The sequence below is a fragment of the Coturnix japonica genome, chromosome 1, assembly GCF_054131305.1.
Source record: "Coturnix japonica strain WE chromosome 1, WE-NBRP24, whole genome shotgun sequence".
In the NCBI taxonomy this organism is placed as follows: Eukaryota; Metazoa; Chordata; class Aves; order Galliformes; family Phasianidae; genus Coturnix; species Coturnix japonica.
The window spans coordinates 24,412,946-24,431,645 of NC_140663.1; the positions used below are offsets into that span (position 1 = coordinate 24,412,946).

Genomic DNA, 18,700 nt, shown 5'->3' on the forward strand with positions numbered 1-18,700 from the left:
TTTTTCATGGCTGCCAATGGACAAGGGAGATGTTAGAACTTCCAGTGTCAGTGTTATTTTGATGCCTATAATTTACCAAGCACTTGGCAAATGTCTGCAGTAAGGCTTATTCCAAATTTATGACCAGGAAACTTTGTTGGTTGCTCCAAAAATAATGCCTTCTATTTATTTCCATGGAAACTTCAACAGGCATGAAGCGCCTAGAACGCTGTTTGACAGAACAAATACAGCTACAAAACACTGTATTTCAACATATTCACCACCATTCGTTATGCATTTTTGCCAGCAAGTGTCTGCATGCTATTCTTGTAAAAATCTACTTGGTCATCTGAAATGTGGTTTGTCTTATATGTCATTGTCACCACTGCTGAAATGCACCACCCACCACCACACTGTGCTCATATTAACTGTTTGGTCTCCAGAAATGTTCCATAACTACCAGTGAGTTTCAGTCTGCCATTTTTCTTCTGCATAAGGGAATTCAGTAACACACCTTTGCTCCATGCACACTTCCATGTCAGACACTATCTTGTCAGACTGCCCCTCTGCCTCCATCTGTCACATGACAACAGAATGTAATGGAATATTGGTGGGAAGGTTTAACCTCTACTGCCATGCTACCAACATCTGCCTCTGATGTCATGAGCCAGCATAATAAAAAAGAGAGCATTACTTTCAGAGCAGCCCTTGTGTATGGTAAGCTGTATTTTCTGACCTTGCATAGTATTGTTTGTTGCCAGTAATTCCTTTAGAGAGAATTTTGTAAAATTCTTCTGAGAATTATTAAGATGCTTAAGTACAAGCATGGTTTCCATAGTGGAATTAGAGTGAAATAAACTGGATGAATTCCAGATCTATTTTTAATGTGCTTCAAGTTTAGAATACTAGTGCACAGCAAGACTGATTTTAACCCTTTGTTTTGCGTTTTTTTTGCTTACAAAAGTAGAAGATGACAAAGCTACAAATGGTAGTATGAAGACACTTGAAGGGCTATTTTCTCCCTATTGGGGAGAAAGTGGTATCTTTAATGTCTGTGAAGCATTCATACCTTAAACAATTATAGCTGCATGGTCTTTATAGGGAATCATGCAAAAGGGAAAAAAAAACCAAACAACTATTTTTATTCTTGTCTCTTAGAAAAAGTATTTATTTGTTTTAAAACTGAGCTTTGAATGCAGTGTCACCAAAGAGACATTCATAAAGCATGTGCTGCAGTGCACATTGTCATCTTTAGATTCTGGGAATGAGCTGTATTGGTGAGTTATTTCTGTTTGTTAATTGCAAAATATCAGTGGTTTTGATTTGAAATGGTTATTAGTCATGGTCTGACAGTTCTCAGAGGGGTGGTAGATAACCTTCTATGTCCTGCAAAGGGATTAGAAAGTGCTGACCTGGGAATTAAGTAATTATTTTAGTGTAAATGAGTCCAAATGCACCCTATCCAAAAATGAAAAGAGATCAGAGAATTGGAAAGAAATATGAAGATAATGCTTTTGGATGTAAACTCTACTCATCACGCCAATGTTTCAACTCATAAAATCAATGTTTTTAATGTTTTCAAAAGGAAACATTTTGTGAATGACTGTTTCTAAGAAAGGGCACCTATTTAAGAGAGAGGGGGACCTCCTTTAAGCCAGAAGGAAACCAGGCTGTTGGCACTGAGCATCAAGAAGATTGAAAGTAACTTTTAAAACTATGGAGCTATAAGAAAACTTAACAGGTACAGAACAGAATGTGGTTCAGTGTGACATTCCTGCAGCTGAAGATATTAAAATTCTCTATCCTAGGTGTTGTAATTCTCACAAGATGGAACAAAGCAAAAGGGAAATAAAACAGATTTTCTGTTTATAGAGGATGTAAAAAAAATGCTTCAAACCCCCAAGTAGACCAACTTTAAAAAAAATCTCAAAACAGAAGAAATAAGAAGAGAAAAGTGCTAGCCTTATAGGTCTATATGAATTTTGGTAGAATCAAAGTGTTGTGATTCTGTAACTGTAGAAGACAAATCATACAGACAGGACAAATCGAACCATGCTGCTATTGGAATAGAAGTGTGCCACTGCAATGACCAGCTCCTGGAACACTGTCTGTAAAATGAGTTCTGTTGTTATACTGGTTTAGAGGTGGGCTCCTGGAAAGACCGGAAGCCCAGGACTGATTTGGTCAAATGGAGGTGTCTTGATCTGAGATTTTTGTTTAGACGTCAATGGATAGGAATGGGCTTTCTCATCTCATTTTGAAACAGAGATCTAAAACAATTAACACAAATTAGGTCCTAAAAGTGACCAATTTCTCTCTGTTCACTATAAAGAAAGCATAAAGGGTCTAGCTGAGCTACAGACACCACTGAAGCGCACAACATGAATCCTGCCTAAAGTGACACTGAAAGTAGGCTGCACAGACTTCAAAGTTCTTGAACTGTCAGGAGAAATGACTAGGAAACAGTAGTCAGGCAGATTAACTGGAAACAGAATTGAGTTTCTTTTTCTTTACTTGTCTTTTTTCCTTTCTTAGTTTATGAAGAAGCCTTTTAGCAATCGAAGAATTTTTAAGAATTCTATTTTTTTCCAGTAAAACTGTGTAAGCCTGTCTACAAAGTGAAGGGTAAACCAGCTGTGATCTGTCTTCAGATTTTTAAATGAAGTTATCTGTTGAGTTTGTTTGGACGTGATGCATTTTATCAGTGGACCAATACATTCATCTACATTCTTTTAAAAACTCACTGCATTTTTAAATTGATAATTAGGAAAATGGAGGGAAAGGGTGCTTTGCTTAGCAGGAAAACAGTCTTTAAAGGTATCAGTACTCATGCATTTTGTTCCCTCAGTACTCATTCAACGTTTTATGGAAATATGTAAGCCAATATAAATGCAGGTGTACTAAGTTTTTAAGTCACAAAGAAGTAGATCAGTGGGGTAGAAAAGAGATATAAAACGTTTAAAAAATGCCTTTTAGTATATCTTTGGAATTGCTTCAGTAAAATCCCCAAAGAACCGGCTTTTGTTGGGCAAAAGAATGCGAGTGTATTAAAATTCAATATTTCTGTGTAATTTGAAATCTGTGCTGCCTGAATTACTGTGTATCAAATTAGTTTGCTAGAAACAATAGCAAATGGGTGACTGTGCAAGTAAAAGCACTGGGTTATTTAAATTCACATTATCATATTTAGCGAGATGCTGTGAAAGTGGCAATGTGCAATTTATACATGATCTAAATCAGTCTGTTTTGTAGCATGACATACCTCTTTCATTAATGTTTACCTAAATATAATTTAGTACCTATTACAACAAAGAAATTCCTTCTACTTTGTTCAGTGAAAAACACCACATCTCAGTGGGTGTTTGTTTGAGGTATCAGATCATCCTTGTGTACTCATGAGCAGAGCTTTCAAACCTTCATTTAGTCTCTAGAAACTTCACTAAGGGCTTTAGACTTATTATGTTTAGGTCTCCATTAAGTTCACATCTGCATCTGTTATCTGAAAACAAACAAACAAACAAACAAAGAGCATAGAATTTAGCACTAATTAGATACCTGTTAAAACATAGGCCGAAATGTAGATAGACATGTGAATTTAGTCAGTACCTCACTCAGTTCAGGTGGGTGAAGGAATACTGCTCTACAGACTTGCCAACCAGAAAGAATTACTTTAGAATTAAAGAAAAAGAACACAATGATTTATCACCTTCTCCAAAAGACTTTCATTGTCACTCTTCTGTCTCCTTTGTAAAGGTGAAGCTCTTTTTGTGACGTGGTCCAACCTTTTTTTTTCCCATCTGAACAGATTCAGTGCTGTGTTTTACACATTTAAATGTATTTGTGATTCATGGCACGTTTTTCTAGTGTACTCTGCTGCTTTTTGCACTTTATTTAGTTCCTTTTATTGAACATTCAAGTTTGTGAGTGGCAGTTTACATTTTCTTAGGCCTTTCTGAATGCAGATCTCCACTAGATCTGTTCAAATGATTTGAAGGGGCTTATGTTTTCTATCCTATGTTCTCATTCTTGCTTATTTTCACAGTCTGTGAACCCTCTACTACATTTGTGATGCAGGCCTTTCATTATTTTGATAAGATTCTGAGCAGAAGAAAATATTTTTAATCAAAGCATTTCTCCATTTATTTGGACTCAAAATCTCAAAATATAAGTTTGAAACACTTTAATAATGGCAATGTTTTAAGAGTATGCACAGACTTGTTCTTGAATGAACATAAATCGAAATGTCGCACTGATTTTTCCATATAAAACCAGATATTTACTGTGTGTTCAAAGTGTGTTTTACTGTTTAAAGATGATTATTGTTTTTCCTGTTTGGAAATTTCAATACTGAAATTTTTGGAGAAATAATTGTGTGCCAGGCTAACAGGATTTTTTCAAATTCAAGGACTCTTGATCATTGTGTTAGGTTATTTCTCATTCTTAAATGGTTTTGTCTTTAATTTTTATTCTAGAAGGGCAGCACCTAGTTGCAAATGAGTTCCATGAAAATGCATAGTACTGTGTATCTCATTAGTTTTTTTTGTTTTTTTTTTTTTTTTTTAATATATATATTATTTAGATCTATCTGCTGCATGTGCATTCTTTTTCTTTTTCTTCTTTTTTTCTCTTTTTCTTTTTTTTTTTTTTTTCTTTTTTTCTTTTTTTCTTTTTTTCTTTTTCATCATTATGAGTTTCCTTTACCCTTTGGAATAAGCTCTATGTGTTTATCTACTAATAAGATATTATAATGCCTTGTAGAAAAATTGAAAGGAAAAATCTGTCTCACAGCTTTGTTGAAAGGATGAAGCTTAGTGCTGTTGTTAGAATTTGTTTCATTAATTACTATTAAAGTACCAAGTCCTGATGACTCAGAGGATCTAGAGGAAAGCTAAATCAAGTAGATTATGCATTTTTTTTCCCTTCAAAGCTGTAAGGGAAGTGACTAAGTTTTGCTCTTAGGCGTTGTCACAGCATCTTCTCACACTTCAGGATGTGTTTGCTGGAGATATTTCCTACATTTGAGCTGAAAAACATGATCCTAATCAGAGGTTTCCTTAATGCAATATGGGTTCTGTCTGCTACATCTCCTTTTCATTCTAGAGAACTTTATTTCCTTCTGGCATAAGCAGAGCAGCAGGATTATGTGTTGTTTTGGACCAGGAGTGCTGGAAGGAAAATATTGAGGTGATTGCTGAGTTTCTCAGAGGAGTCATAATCAGAGCCATGGAGGTGTTGTAGTGCTCAGATCAATCCACACTCTCCTTAAGTTTTGACACCTTGCTGCTCTGGTCTCCCTGTGGAAGACAGTACAAGGTTGCAGACTTGGCCATAATTAAGTCATTTTGTAACACTGTAACTGCTTTTGTCCATTCATGCCCTCAGGAGGACCTGAGTAGGGAAGAATTTTAAGGAAGTGTTAGTTTTAAGAAACATAGACACATTGAATAATTTTAAGATTTTTGTACATTTGTAGATTATTTGAGCATACTTCTTTTACAGAAATATTGAAATTAGATTATTTTTACTTCTCTTTGAATGGAAGATGTATGTTCCAATTTGAAGAATCCGCAGCCAATTTAAAAAACAGTAAATAAGATGAAAAATCTTCATTGAGGCAGAACTAGCCAATTTCTAGATGAGCACAATAAGTCGTCAGATATCTGATCAGTAAGTTATTGTGTATTCTGACAGTCCTCCATGAAGACAGATTTGTTTTACTTTGCATACAACAATAAGTTGTTTCTGTGGTGGTTGCTTCAGAGAATTTTGTCATCTGTGAAATAGCTCTTTCATGTAGTTTTTGCTATATTTTTTCCTTCCTCCATCTGCATGGAAGAGACAATTAGTAAGAGTAGTTAAAAAAGAATATATATCAAGAAGAAAATCAAATGATTGAAAGTCTTTTATGTTGTGGTTTCCAAAAAGAATATTTTATACCCTGTAGCTTAATGTTATAAGCCTCTTTAATGCTGTAGCCTGAAAAGACATTAAAACCCCTCAACACAAAGTTCACCAGTGTACTTACTCAACAGTATCCTGCTTAATATTTTCTCATGACACATTTCAACACACGTTTGATTCAAAGATAATGAATATAAATGCAAAATAATGAGAGAAGAACTTGATCCTTCTGGATCCTTTCCAACTGGGAATATTCTGTGATTCTGTGATTTAGGAAAAACAAGAATAACAACAAAAACAACAAAACACTTCTTAAGTATTTTAGGTTAAAAATGATTGTTACTGTTTTCAGATAGCAAACTTATAAGAAAGATAGCTTAAGATCACTAAAAAGAGATGGGAGATATAAATCTGGCAAGCAAGTATATTCAGTCATGTATGTGTGTAAATGACTCCAGATCGGTTTATTACTACTGTGCTTTGAATAACAAGAAATACTAATAAAATCTCTTTTGAGGGAGTAAGGATACATACATATATAAAGCTTTTGTTTCTTAAGGTAGGGTCTCTGAATAGTTCTAAATCAGTCATATTCTATAATATATAATATATATATGTTTTAAAAATGAGTCCCAAGGGCATTCAGATCTTGTAGACTTTAAGAATGTCTAAGACTGAATCATTGAGAAGACCTTGGTTTATATTAAAAATCAAAATGTGTGATAGAAGAATTCAAAACAATACACATTAAGGTTCTAAACTGGGAAAAGTAAAAGCAAACCAGAATGTAACTTTGTTATTTCCTTTCAAAATAGTTCTCTCACATCCTTTATTTCTGCACATGTGACTGTAAGCATGCAATACTATTCATTACTTTATTTTTAAACATCCAGTATGCTCATGGTTAAATTCACTTTCTGTTACTCATATAGGCACAATCCTATTTTAGAATAGTATAGAAAACCCTAGTCAGATTTTAGACTTCTGATGGATTTCTATAGCCAACACAGTTCATGGAAAAGGCTAGAGAAACACAAAGCAGCACTGCATACACTTACCAGCTTAGTCTACTGAATTTCCTTAGCAGTATATGTTGTGCAAACATGCCAAATTTACAGCTTCACAAAGAATATCAGCTAATTTTATTTTAAGGATCAATTAAGGTGTGGTCTTTTTGGCAGAAATGACTCAGGCTGCATCCATATATATATATATATTTCTACTCTGTAAATGAGGAAGGATGAAATACGAATAAGAAATTGCCATAGTTTAGCCAGTGAAACAAAAACTGAAGTAACTGTCAGCAGAGCAGTACTGCTAAATGTTGCCAATCACAATTGAACCACACACTTAAAACTGAAAGTGTGTTAACCTTTTTTTAGTTATAAATATATATATATATATGAATATATTCATATAAATATATGAATTGATAAAACATATACTAACTAATAAATGGATTACATTTCTAGATCATTGCTTTGTATTTCGTTTAGGTTTATTGTTTTCTTGTTTGATCCTAAAATGGCTGTCAAGAAGCCTTTACCGATTTCATGCTTTCAAAATCATTACTGCTGGCCAGACTTGGGCTGTCTAATAAAGCATATGGACAAGTTAGAGATGGAACGTGTTTATTTGTCTTATATTTTCCCAAACAAATTGGTCTCATAAACAACCTAATTGCATATGTTAAAGGAGAAAAAATAATCCATCCTTAATTTAGAGGCAATGTAAGATGAAATAAAGCATTAAGAGGGAAGAGTAAGAAAAAAAGGAGAGTATGAGAGGACATTTAAGGAAGGATGTTTGTAGCAGATTTTCAAAGAACTGACATTTCTGATAGGAGTCTCTTAAGCATCTACATATTCAGCATTCACCAAGAGAAAGAGAAGTTCTGATCCCTTTGAAATTCATGCGCTGTTACTTAGAAGTTAAAAAATTCCAGTGCAGAATATTTTCCTGATGAGGTTGAAAGATAATGTGCTTAGTTAGATTATAGGTGGGGAGATAGCATGACAAAAACATATATTCAGAGAAAGCAATTACCTTGCATTACTGGAGGTAAAATAGTAAATTGTGTGTTCCATAAAGGGTCTTATTATTTTCTGCACATTATTGAAGCACCATTTGTGGGTTTTTTTTGTTTTTTTTTGGTTTTTTTTAATAGTAAAAAATATCTTAGCTGAGTCTTACATGCTACTAAATGCTATTCCTGTTTATTGGAGATCATGACATTTGCAGTTACAGAAGTAGGATGTTAAATCATCCCACTTGAAACAGCTCTTCCTTTTCTGTCACTGAGCTGGATATCACATACAGTGAACACAGTCTCAAAATACCTTTACTTACTTTTGTTCTGAGGCCAAAGAAGGTAGCCCCTGAGAACTCTGTTTTCCTCAACTTTGAATTCTTCTTACAGTAAGTCTGGGAAAGTAAGTTTACCTTAATATTCAGATAAAAGCATACTGTTTAAATGCTGAGATATCTAAAGAGATCTTTGTCTGTGGAAGCTTCCACCCTGCTCAGAACACTGTCAGCTTCAAAAGAAATTAATAGTTTCCCAAAATTAACTCACTTCTAGTGAACTTCAGAAAGCTTTATACATAAGCATGTAAAGAACGTATATGGAATCACCCAGCCTGGTGCTCAGAATGGTATGTAACACTGAAATCTTAGCATTTATGAAATACCTCAAATATTCCAAATTTATCACTTCTTGTTATTGCTCCTTTAATGGCTTAGTAATTGCCATTTACTGGAGCATAGCTTATCATAAATTGCTAATGTTTTTATTTTATTGTTAGATTTTATTTAATAAGATTTCATTTCTTCTGTGTTGTCATGGTTTTGTAATTTATACTCTGTAATTTCATTCTATGACAACTTTCTTGTTTTTTCCTTGACCAAAAGTCCTCCACTGTGTCTCACAAGTAGACATATATATTTAAACCAAAGGCAACTGTGCACATCATTGGCAAATACATTGCTCAGTTTAAACTGTCCTGTCACATCTATTGATATTTTCCCTACAGCTAACATATATCGTGTATCAGTCTGTGATGTGTCTAGGAAATCCCATTTCACACATCACTTCTCACAGTATTTCATAATCACACAGTCAAAGGATTTTGCATAATTGGCGAAACAAGAAAGTATTAAGTCAAACCATCTTTCATAGTGTTACTTAAATTGATAGTTGGGTTCTTTGCTTCCTCACCTTTTCTGACATCAGTTACTCTGTTATTGCTTACTTTTGCACAGCCTTAAACTTTGTGATGTCAGTGATAACAATTTAATTTATAAAGCAGATAGGCTGATAAATATAACAACATTAAAGATACACATTTCTCATCTTCGGGTCAATCTCAGGAGTCCTTTCTCTACTTTGATTCATTTAACTTTGGGAGTTATTTTCATACAGCTTTCCACTTTCACTGGCGCAAATGACTCCTCTTTTTCCAAGGTTCAGTTATTACTGTATGTTTTTTAAAGTTGGAAGTTCTTAAAAGAAATGCCATACACCTCTTCTATTATACAGCTCATTTTAGATTTCTTTTATGCTTGATTTTTCTGCTCAGCATTTTGAGAAGCAGAGCCTCATTATCAGGCCTTTTGCATTTATTTTTTTTGTAAATTGTTCTGTTCTTCTGCTAATTTATCCAATTTCAAATACAGATCTGTAAATGGTCTACTCCTCTGTTTTGACCTTCTGCCTCTCTTCTATTTGAATGTTTTCCATAACAGCTGCCTCTTCTGCTTGGAAATAAGATTTTAATTAGATTTTGTGGTGTTTTTGTTGCTTTTTTTGTTGCTTTATTATTATTATTATTTTTTTTTTTAAAGAAGTCATTTTGAACGCTACTTTTTGAGTAGCTCATGTACATTGCTTCTCTTCCATTTTTGTTAGTATTTAAGACCTCAGATTTAAGGATTCATTTTAGGCACGTGCAGAATGATAGCTTTGCCTTTAATTAACAATTGCCGTTAACATTGCCGTTAACAATGACTATTTTTCTCCCCTTCTCCTTTAGACCTGTTCTGTAGAACACATTAGTTACCATTAAAAACTAATAATAATAATATTTTCCTAACCCTGGTTTTGTGATTGCAGCATTGTCACTCAACCAGTGTTGCACAGTTTATCCTCGAACATTTGGTTCACAGTTAATGCGAGGTCATTTTTAGTAACTAGGGAAATGCTCTTGTGAGCTTTGGCATGCAGGAGATAGTAGAGATGAGTGGAAATTAACTGCAAATGGCAATTGCTAGTAAAATTTGTTTTCAACTATTACACTTCAGTGAATATATTTAATTTTCAGTAAAATCTCCCAAAGTGATAAAGTATTGATTAATATTTTCTTTTAGTGGATGGAATAGGAGGTTTCTGTTTTTACAGCAAATTGTTGGAAAAAGTGATCTTTTTTTTTAGAATACCTTCCAATAGCATATTTAAATCAGATTAATTAGAAAAGCACCTTCCCATAGAGATGTCAGATGCCCAGGGCTGGGGCTGTCCCTATCTGTCCCCTAGATGCCCTTCTAGGGGCTGGGATAGGGGAATGAGGCCTGGCTGAGTGGCTCTGCTCTGAGGAAGTACTGGGGAGCCCATAGGGAGTGGCCATCCTATTTGGCACCCTGACTTTTCCTTGTTAAAAGTTAATCCTAGAGTGTGTTTTGTACATAAAACAATAATCCTGCTAGTTTTCTTAGCTTGATGAGATGTGCAATTTGGCCATGTGCAGTAAATGGGGAAACAGTAAAATACTGAGATGTGATATGATTTTTAAGTATATATTAATAATCTCTATTAAGAAATGCGTGTTCTACTAAGGTAACTTTTAGATGTGATTCAGAGCCTTTCTGTTTCAGCACTTCAGATAGTTCTCTGCTTCTAAGCAAGTGCTTTATCAATCATTTCTGTAAGTGAGCCTGTAGATTGGTGTGTAAATGAAGTGTTGTATCTGCTCTCTCCCTTGTTTTGTTTTATACTGTGAACCAATCCTGTGAGAGGCAGATTCATTTGTTGTTTAGTTGAAATGGAATGACTGCAATTCCACAAACAAATTGGGCCTCAGTTAGGTGCACTCTGTCATAAATAATCTCTGAGGAGATTGGATTTCTCTCCTTGCTGATGTACTTCAGCTGTGTGTTAAACTCATAGCTTCTTAAAGACACTGAGTTATTGCTTAGCTGAATGATCACTGAACAGCAGGCACCTGTCCTTGTTCTCTTGTATTGTAGCCGTGTCTATTTCCCTAAAGCATATTTAACAAGGTTTATGGTAAGAGAAACTACCAGTCCATTTTCTAGCATTTTTTTCAGTCTTTGTCCTAGGTTTTTTTCTAATTCACCTCCATGATACACCACACTTTCAGCACATATTTCCTCATGATCTGGAGAGAAAAAGCCATTTCCTAGATTGGTTAAGGGCATTTTCCATGGTCAGGTGATCCCATACTCATATTTCACATTCAGCAGTAGGCCACTTTGAAACATACCAGCATGTCTTTATCAGCTGCAGGAAGTGTCTTTAGGTCCTCATTTATAATTTTTACAGTTATCTATTTGACTTTGTCACAGATGTTTGCTCTCCAATGCAGTGCACCCATTTCCCCTTTCTTTCTCAAAAGCAAGATGAAACTCCTTCACTCTGTGGTTGAGATGCTTCTGTGGTGCTGGCAGTGTGATAGTGTAATCTCTGCGTTTTTCCAAGCTACCTTCTGCAGGTTTTGTAATGAATGGGTTGAGCAACATCTGCAAAAGTATGATAGTTCTGATCTACTGTTTCTGTGCACAGCCAATCCCACTGCACATTCTGAATTATGTTTTGCTTAGATGGGATTATGTAACTACCACAATGATATAAATTGAATAATTCCCACAATGTAGCAATCTTTGTATCTTGACGTATAAATATGAGGTTGTGCATGTTTGATAAATGGCATGTTCAGACTTAGAGTGTCTTTGCATTTGATCTATTTCTCATCTGCCAGAAAAGCAATATGTAGAAGGTTAGTGAGGAATAGTATAATGTCTAAGTCTTATGTAAAATACTAAAATAGCAGGATAGCAGCATCACTTATTGATGAATGAGCTGATTTTTAATATATATGGGGCTCATTTAGAAAACTAATGACAAACAGTTTCTCTCTGTCTCAAATCCACCACTAAATCTGATCAGGTACATGATGTGAAGTAGGAGAGATGCAAATGTAAACTTTTAATTTATAATACCAAATCTTTTCACTGCAGAGTAGCCTTAAAGAAAAAATAACCACCAAGGAAACCTTTAGTATTAACACAGTTGACAGACTGAGGATGAGTACCAGATGTAAAAGGCAGTGTGGCTGCTAGTACCATGAAGTGGTACTTTTCCCACATTACCCAATAGTCATAGACATTACATGTTAGATGCAAATAGCTTATATTGTATTTTAGTAGCTCAGGCAATGTGAAGTTCTATCATGTAACATATATGAAAACAAGAACTTGCACAAGAGTAAGCAAATATTGTCATAACTACAAATAATGTAATGTACTGTAAATGAACTAAAAACCCAGTATTTTTCTTTCTTCTGCTGTACTTCAGTTCTACATCTCAGGTTATATTTCTGATATAAACCACCTCATCAGATATGCCAGGTTGTGCATGACTATGAGTGAGTAGAGTTGGATGTAAGTCAGAATGAATCCACTGGCTGTACATAGGCTGCAGGTAGACAGTAACAAAAGAGCTACTTGAAGTCAAAAAGGAACAAGTATCTGGTGGAGAAGCTTAACAGAAGAGATTTGAAGGATATGCAGCCAATGTGTGGTGGATTAGAGGCAGATGGTGACAACTGGGCATAACAGAATGTTTTAAAAATCAGGAAATTTTAGAGTAGCAAAAAATTCATGTTTGGAAATATTACCAAAGATGGACTCACCAGAGGGTTTCAAAGCCATGTGGGTTAACAGCCATGTTGCACAAAAACTAACACCGAGACTGAAAAGAATGGTGAGAGAACAGATCAAGGCCAGCACACAACCCTATTAATAGAAGAGCTGCTGAATGGCAGTGCTTGCTCAAACATCTATGGAAATGAAATGATAGAGACCAGAGAGGTATTTTTGATAGCTGACAATGGGATAAGCAAGAAGAAGCTCATGCTCCTCAAAGATTAGGATACTAGTAGTAGTAGAGATAGAAAAATGTGCAGAAAGGACTTGAAAGTGAGGATGAGAGAATCATCTGTTTAAGGTGACAGGGGCATGCCTAAGAAGAGGTATTAGCCACACATGGGAGATAAGTTGGTGTGACAGGTAGGTTTTTAAGTCATCAGTAGATAGCTTTATAAGCTGTCGGAGTGGAAGAAAGTATTCACAGCCACTGCAAAGTGAGAAGAGCAGGGGTCGAGGCCCAGGCTCTGCTTTATCATCATTGTACCGGAGGAAAAAAAATTTGTAACAGAATACCAATGACTTCTTCTATATTTATGGCTCCCTTACTAAAGCTTGTGCCTTCTAGTTTGAAGCATGAGAGGAAACTAGTGGGAACATTTTTTATCCAACTGTGTTTGCACAGTTATATTTCTTCTCTGATAGTGCAAGAAAGATTGTAAATAAAGTTTATTTCATCCTAATTGAAGGAAAATACCTTCTAAAACTGTTCATATTGCATCTTTGAAATGATTGATAGCTCTAAAAAATATGATTGAATTATTTCCCCTCAAAAATTGGCCTTTAAGTAATGACGGGTTCCAGTTAGGGTGCTTCAGTGTAATTGGCAAGTAGTTGTTCTTTTTGCTCACAGTGTGGCATTACACTTGAATAGAAAATAGAGCATCCTAGGTAGAGGTTTTTAGAGGAATCATATGGTAGATTTTTCATAGGGTAATGGAATGCATTGCAGTGCACACTAAGGCAGGTATGTTACATAAAGAGTCTTTCTATTGTAGTGAAGAAACACATAGGATAGTTTAAAAAACAACAACACAGAGTGAACTTTCTTAAAGGACTTTCTGTATGATCCATGTAGTACAAAATGTATTTTCTTTTTCATATTTCAGTTATACATTAGAGATATTATTTTGATTTTATTAGTGTTAGTACCTTGTGAGATTGCTATTTGTAGTTATGTCTAGTCATTCTATGTACTAAATAGAAGTAAGAAATTGTACTGAACATGTTGTGCTCCTGTTTTGCTCTCAGAATTCATTATTCTTCCATTGCTCACCAAAGGCAAAGGAAATTACTTATCTTGTGCTAGAAACTCTGGGAACTAAATATACAGTTATCAGACTCATTTTCTTATTCACAGACTGCATGTGAATATATAGGTAAGGTCTGTGTGGTTAGAATGCTCTGGATGAGTATGGCTTGAGGACAGTAAGTTCTGAGTGCTGGTTTTCCTTTCTTTCATAATGGCACAATTAAGCTCAGAAGACAGCTAGTATTTTACTTCAATTTCTTCATCTGTACAACATGGATAGTGACGGCTGGCTAAGGGTGATTTAATTTTAATAGGCATTTGATTCAGCTGATGTGAAAAGCTTGCCACCTTTTCTCAAATAGATTAATGTTACTATATGTTATTCAAATTTCAGGAGATTAGAAAAGAAAAAGCATTGTAGCTTGCTCTTTTCTCCTGCTGTGATACAGGATTCTCTTGTGGTTGTCATACGTCTCCCTTGGTACCATGAAACAGCTAACAGAAAGGAAGGAAAAACTGGAATCACTTCTTTCAGTTTTACCTATTTAATGAGAGAGGAAAAGAGACTGCTTTATGAATCAAACCATAAAATGTTATTTAATGTATTCTTAGCGAAGCTTCCTAAAATTCTTTCGTTGGTGCTCATTGTGCCTTCACTGTGAGAATATGATATTTTTCCCTTTACTTACCTGAATGTCTTGAAAGAATTTGATGCGCTTAACCTCTCTTGAGCAGAGCAAGTAGCTTAAGCAACTGTGCTTTATTTAATCTAACAACGTTAATTCTTCCATAATAGAACAAGATTATTCTTCCTGGATTTCTTTTTTTATTTTTTATTTTTTTAAACCTCTGTCGTGTAAAACTAGTATAATGTAACTGTTCTCATGAAAAGAAAGAGTACTTTCTTATCTAATGTCTTTATCTTTGTGTTTATATGTGTATTTCTGTTGAGCGTAAGGTTTTTTTTGTTGTTGTTGAGTTCAAGTATCAAGCAAAATGGATAAGTACAGAATTTAATTATGAAGATTTTTGAGTGATTTCTTTAGAAACATGTTTCCAGTACACTGTGGAGTATAACTTGTATGCTGGTTGGCCACCAGCTGTGTAATTTTTTGCCATTTCATACTCAGTAGATTTAGAAATCTTTTTGAAATTCCCACCATTTCAGTTTTTTTAAAATTTTTTGTCCCAGGCTCCTCAGGGAGTTGAAATAGACAGTAACTTGATAGATGAAAGCTTCATATTGTGTAGACATATTTTATTATAGAGATTTGGGATTCTAATACATTTATAAGAATATGAAGGGTGGAGACAAGGTGGAGACCTGTGATCCTTTAAGAAATAATGTTATTTTAAGGGAAGGATTTTTCTTCTCAATGCTGCTGACTGAAGAAATGCGGCAATAGTAGCAATAATTTTGTTGGTATCTCACTGAATATGTGATAGTGAATAGGCTTATGTTGACATTAATGGCATTCACATATTTATTTATTACCATAAATGCATTCTTATGTTGTAACATAGTTTGTTATGTTATATTTTAGGCATGTTTATGTTGTGTAAGGAACACTCTTTTTATAGTGATACTCTGCCACAGAACAAACTGAAGCCTAGATTTTTGAAATTGTGTAATAGCCACAGTGAGGCCACGCCTATGGAAACCACATCTTCCATCTAATTTCCTAGACATGGTTAAAAAACAGTCTTGGTTAATTCTTCCTGAGAAACTAATGTTATAATGGCCTATAGATGTTGTAATTCCCAACATTCTTAATGCACTGAGTGTTGCTTATTGGCTAAACTGGACTGCAGTGTTGAACATGCTTTTGCTGTTAGGCACCCTTGGGATATAACTCAGACCTGTCACTGCAATCATGGTATATTTTATGAGGTGCAGCAAATGAGAATGTCTTCAATTAGGTATTTGTGTAGGAGTGTATCTTGTTAGTAAGTCTTTGAATTTAAAACCACTGAAAGCCTGTCGTGCCTCTTTCTGAATCGGCCATATAGCCTGCTTAACATTGTTCAAATGCACTAAGAGCCTATTGCTTGATGCCCTTGGACACTGTGAAACTTTCTGCAGGATCATAATTATTAGACTTCTATGAGCACAGTAGAAACTGAGCAATGAAGCATCTCAGAGGCATGTTGACCATTGCTTATTTCCATCAAATCTGTAGTAACATATACATATTTAAACTAATCTTCTGGATCCCATAATTACATTTCAAGATTATATTAATAATTTATTTATATTATGTACCTTTCAATTCAGCTTTCTTTCTTGTGTAGCTTGAGTTATTGTACTTAGTTCCACCCTGCATGAGAGAATACTTTAGCTTATTTCTTCGCATTTAGAGCTGTTAGAGTTGATCACATGGGGTATATTGTTTCTAATAGAAACTGTTACACCATGTGAATGCAAGCATAATTCCAACGATGTTATTAAATCCATTGTTAATTAGAAAATATATTAACAGAAGAAAATACGTTCTATGTTTGTGTCTACAGACACATTGATGTCCTTGACACATCCAATCTCACATGGATTTCTGAATTTATTCTCATTATTTATCTTTCCTTTTTGTATCTTAAGAAACTTAATGTGAAGTTAGAGTATACGTTTCAAGACAGAAGAGAAAATTCTTTCTCATCTATTCAGTTATCAGTTTAAGTTTTGAAGTACAAGTGAGAATTCCTTTCTGAGATCTAGACGTAGGTTGAGTCTTCTCTATTGAGTGGGTGTTATTAGTATTTTTAACAGCCTTGACAGTTACTAGAGGTTTTAATTCCATAGAGTGGTGATTGCTCGTTAGACTACCTTAGTTGCTATGAAACAAGCTGAAAAATTGCCTGGGATACTTAGCAAAATTACAACTACACAGGCAGGCTTCATGTTTCTTTGCCTGCAGTATTTCTGTTCTTGATAGGATTATCAGTCTGATTTTTAATGTTTAAATTATGCCATCGAGACACGTGGTAGTAATTCAGTACAAGGCAACATCTTATTGTGAACATTCTTTAGCATTTCAGTTTCTAAAAAGGAATTTTTGCTGAGTACCCCTTTAATGAAATATATGTTTTCTATCTTGCCATGCTGCTTGGCACTGTGTGTAGAGATACTGCTGCAAGTTAGCCAGCTTCTACTCTGACATTACTGTCTTCATGGCAATGCAGACTGGCCATTGCATTTATCCAAATTTTCCTGTTCTCCCTCCAAACCCATCTAAGGGTCAAATACATTTGTCTTGGCAATAAATGTCACTGTGCTACTTCAGGACAGAAGCAGCTGTGCTCTAATGGCTATGTAGGAAGCCTGTGATACATATGCAAGTAGTTGGTGTGATTAATCCCCTAGTAATTTGAAATACTCCATTTCCAAAGGTCAAATGGCTAATATGTAGCTCTATACAATTAAAGTAGTTGGGTTTTGTACTGGTAAGCTGAAACAGCTGGCAACATGCTATTGTTTTCAAGATTAAATATATCACTTAATGGTTCTTTAAGTATTGAGTGAATCCACCAGTCCTTCATGGGTATTTTCTTTTACAGTGCACTCTAGGAGAAATGTAGTCAGTGTATCTGAAGAGACAAGTGAGATGTATGTCCTGATTTTCAAGATTCTGCTGGAAATCAATTGCTGCAGATTTTTATCTGTCAGCTTGCCCTTGGCTCTCTCGAGGAGGTCCCAAATGATCCATTAGGACAATCCATCATGAGAGAGTTAGCGGTGGATTTCACCGTTAACCTGTGGTCTGCTGGTGACACAAATAGTCCACAGTTTTTAGATAATCTCAGAGAGGTTGTATGGACCTTCGTGAAATGTAAAGCTTCTAGAGGCACATACAGCTTGGAAAAAAAGCTGTAAAATTACTTGGGCCCACTTTGACTAATAGGAATTTGGGTAATTGGATGATTCAGAGGGATTTAATGGAAACAGAACAAATTGCTGAAGTACAATGGCAGGTTTGCATGAAATTTTTAACATTTAAAATGATTAGAGGAAAATCAACCTTTTAGTACGCTGTTTTATGAGTTGTAGGCTACACTGTGGCCTCAGATCTTACTTGAACTTGATCAGAGTACTTATCCAGTAAAATCCATAACATGCATAAATGCAAGCATGTGAGGAGTCCCATTTACAGCAAATAATACTGTGCTGATAACAATCGTAGGAGACCACCTGATCACTGGAGCAGTCCAGGGGAAGCGCTGTGGGCATGGGGATAGTTGATAGCTAAGAGGCAGGTGCAAGGCCCTGGTGGGAGGCCTAGGAGAAAGCAGACCTGTGGAGCACAAGGCCAGGCACAGAAGACAGGGGGTGACCCCACAGGGCTTTTCACATCTGCTGGACCCAGAGTGATGTGGCTGCACTGCATCCAAGCTGGCTGTGAGCAAGGGCAGCTTGTGGGGGGAAAGGCCCTCTTGGTCCACAGTGATCTAAGAAAACTGTCCATGTTTGCTTTATAAGGGGAAAGACTCACCCAAAGGGCAGTTTATTCCTTACTGGGATAATTATCTGAGGCAGGACTTCTTCTAGTGTGTTATCTTTCCCAGCTTAGTTGAGCAAGAAAAATGTCATGCAAAGCTGTAAAAAGATCCAGTTTTTAGCCAGAAGCAGTTCTTCAG

At 35.4% G+C, this 18,700-nt stretch overlaps 1 protein-coding gene across 4 annotated transcripts in view; it reads left to right on the forward strand.

Annotated features, from left to right (window-relative positions):
- IMMP2L (inner mitochondrial membrane peptidase subunit 2) overlaps window positions 1-18,700 on the forward strand; it is a 430,059-nt gene that overhangs the window by 114,851 nt on the left and 296,508 nt on the right. The window lies entirely within an intron of this gene.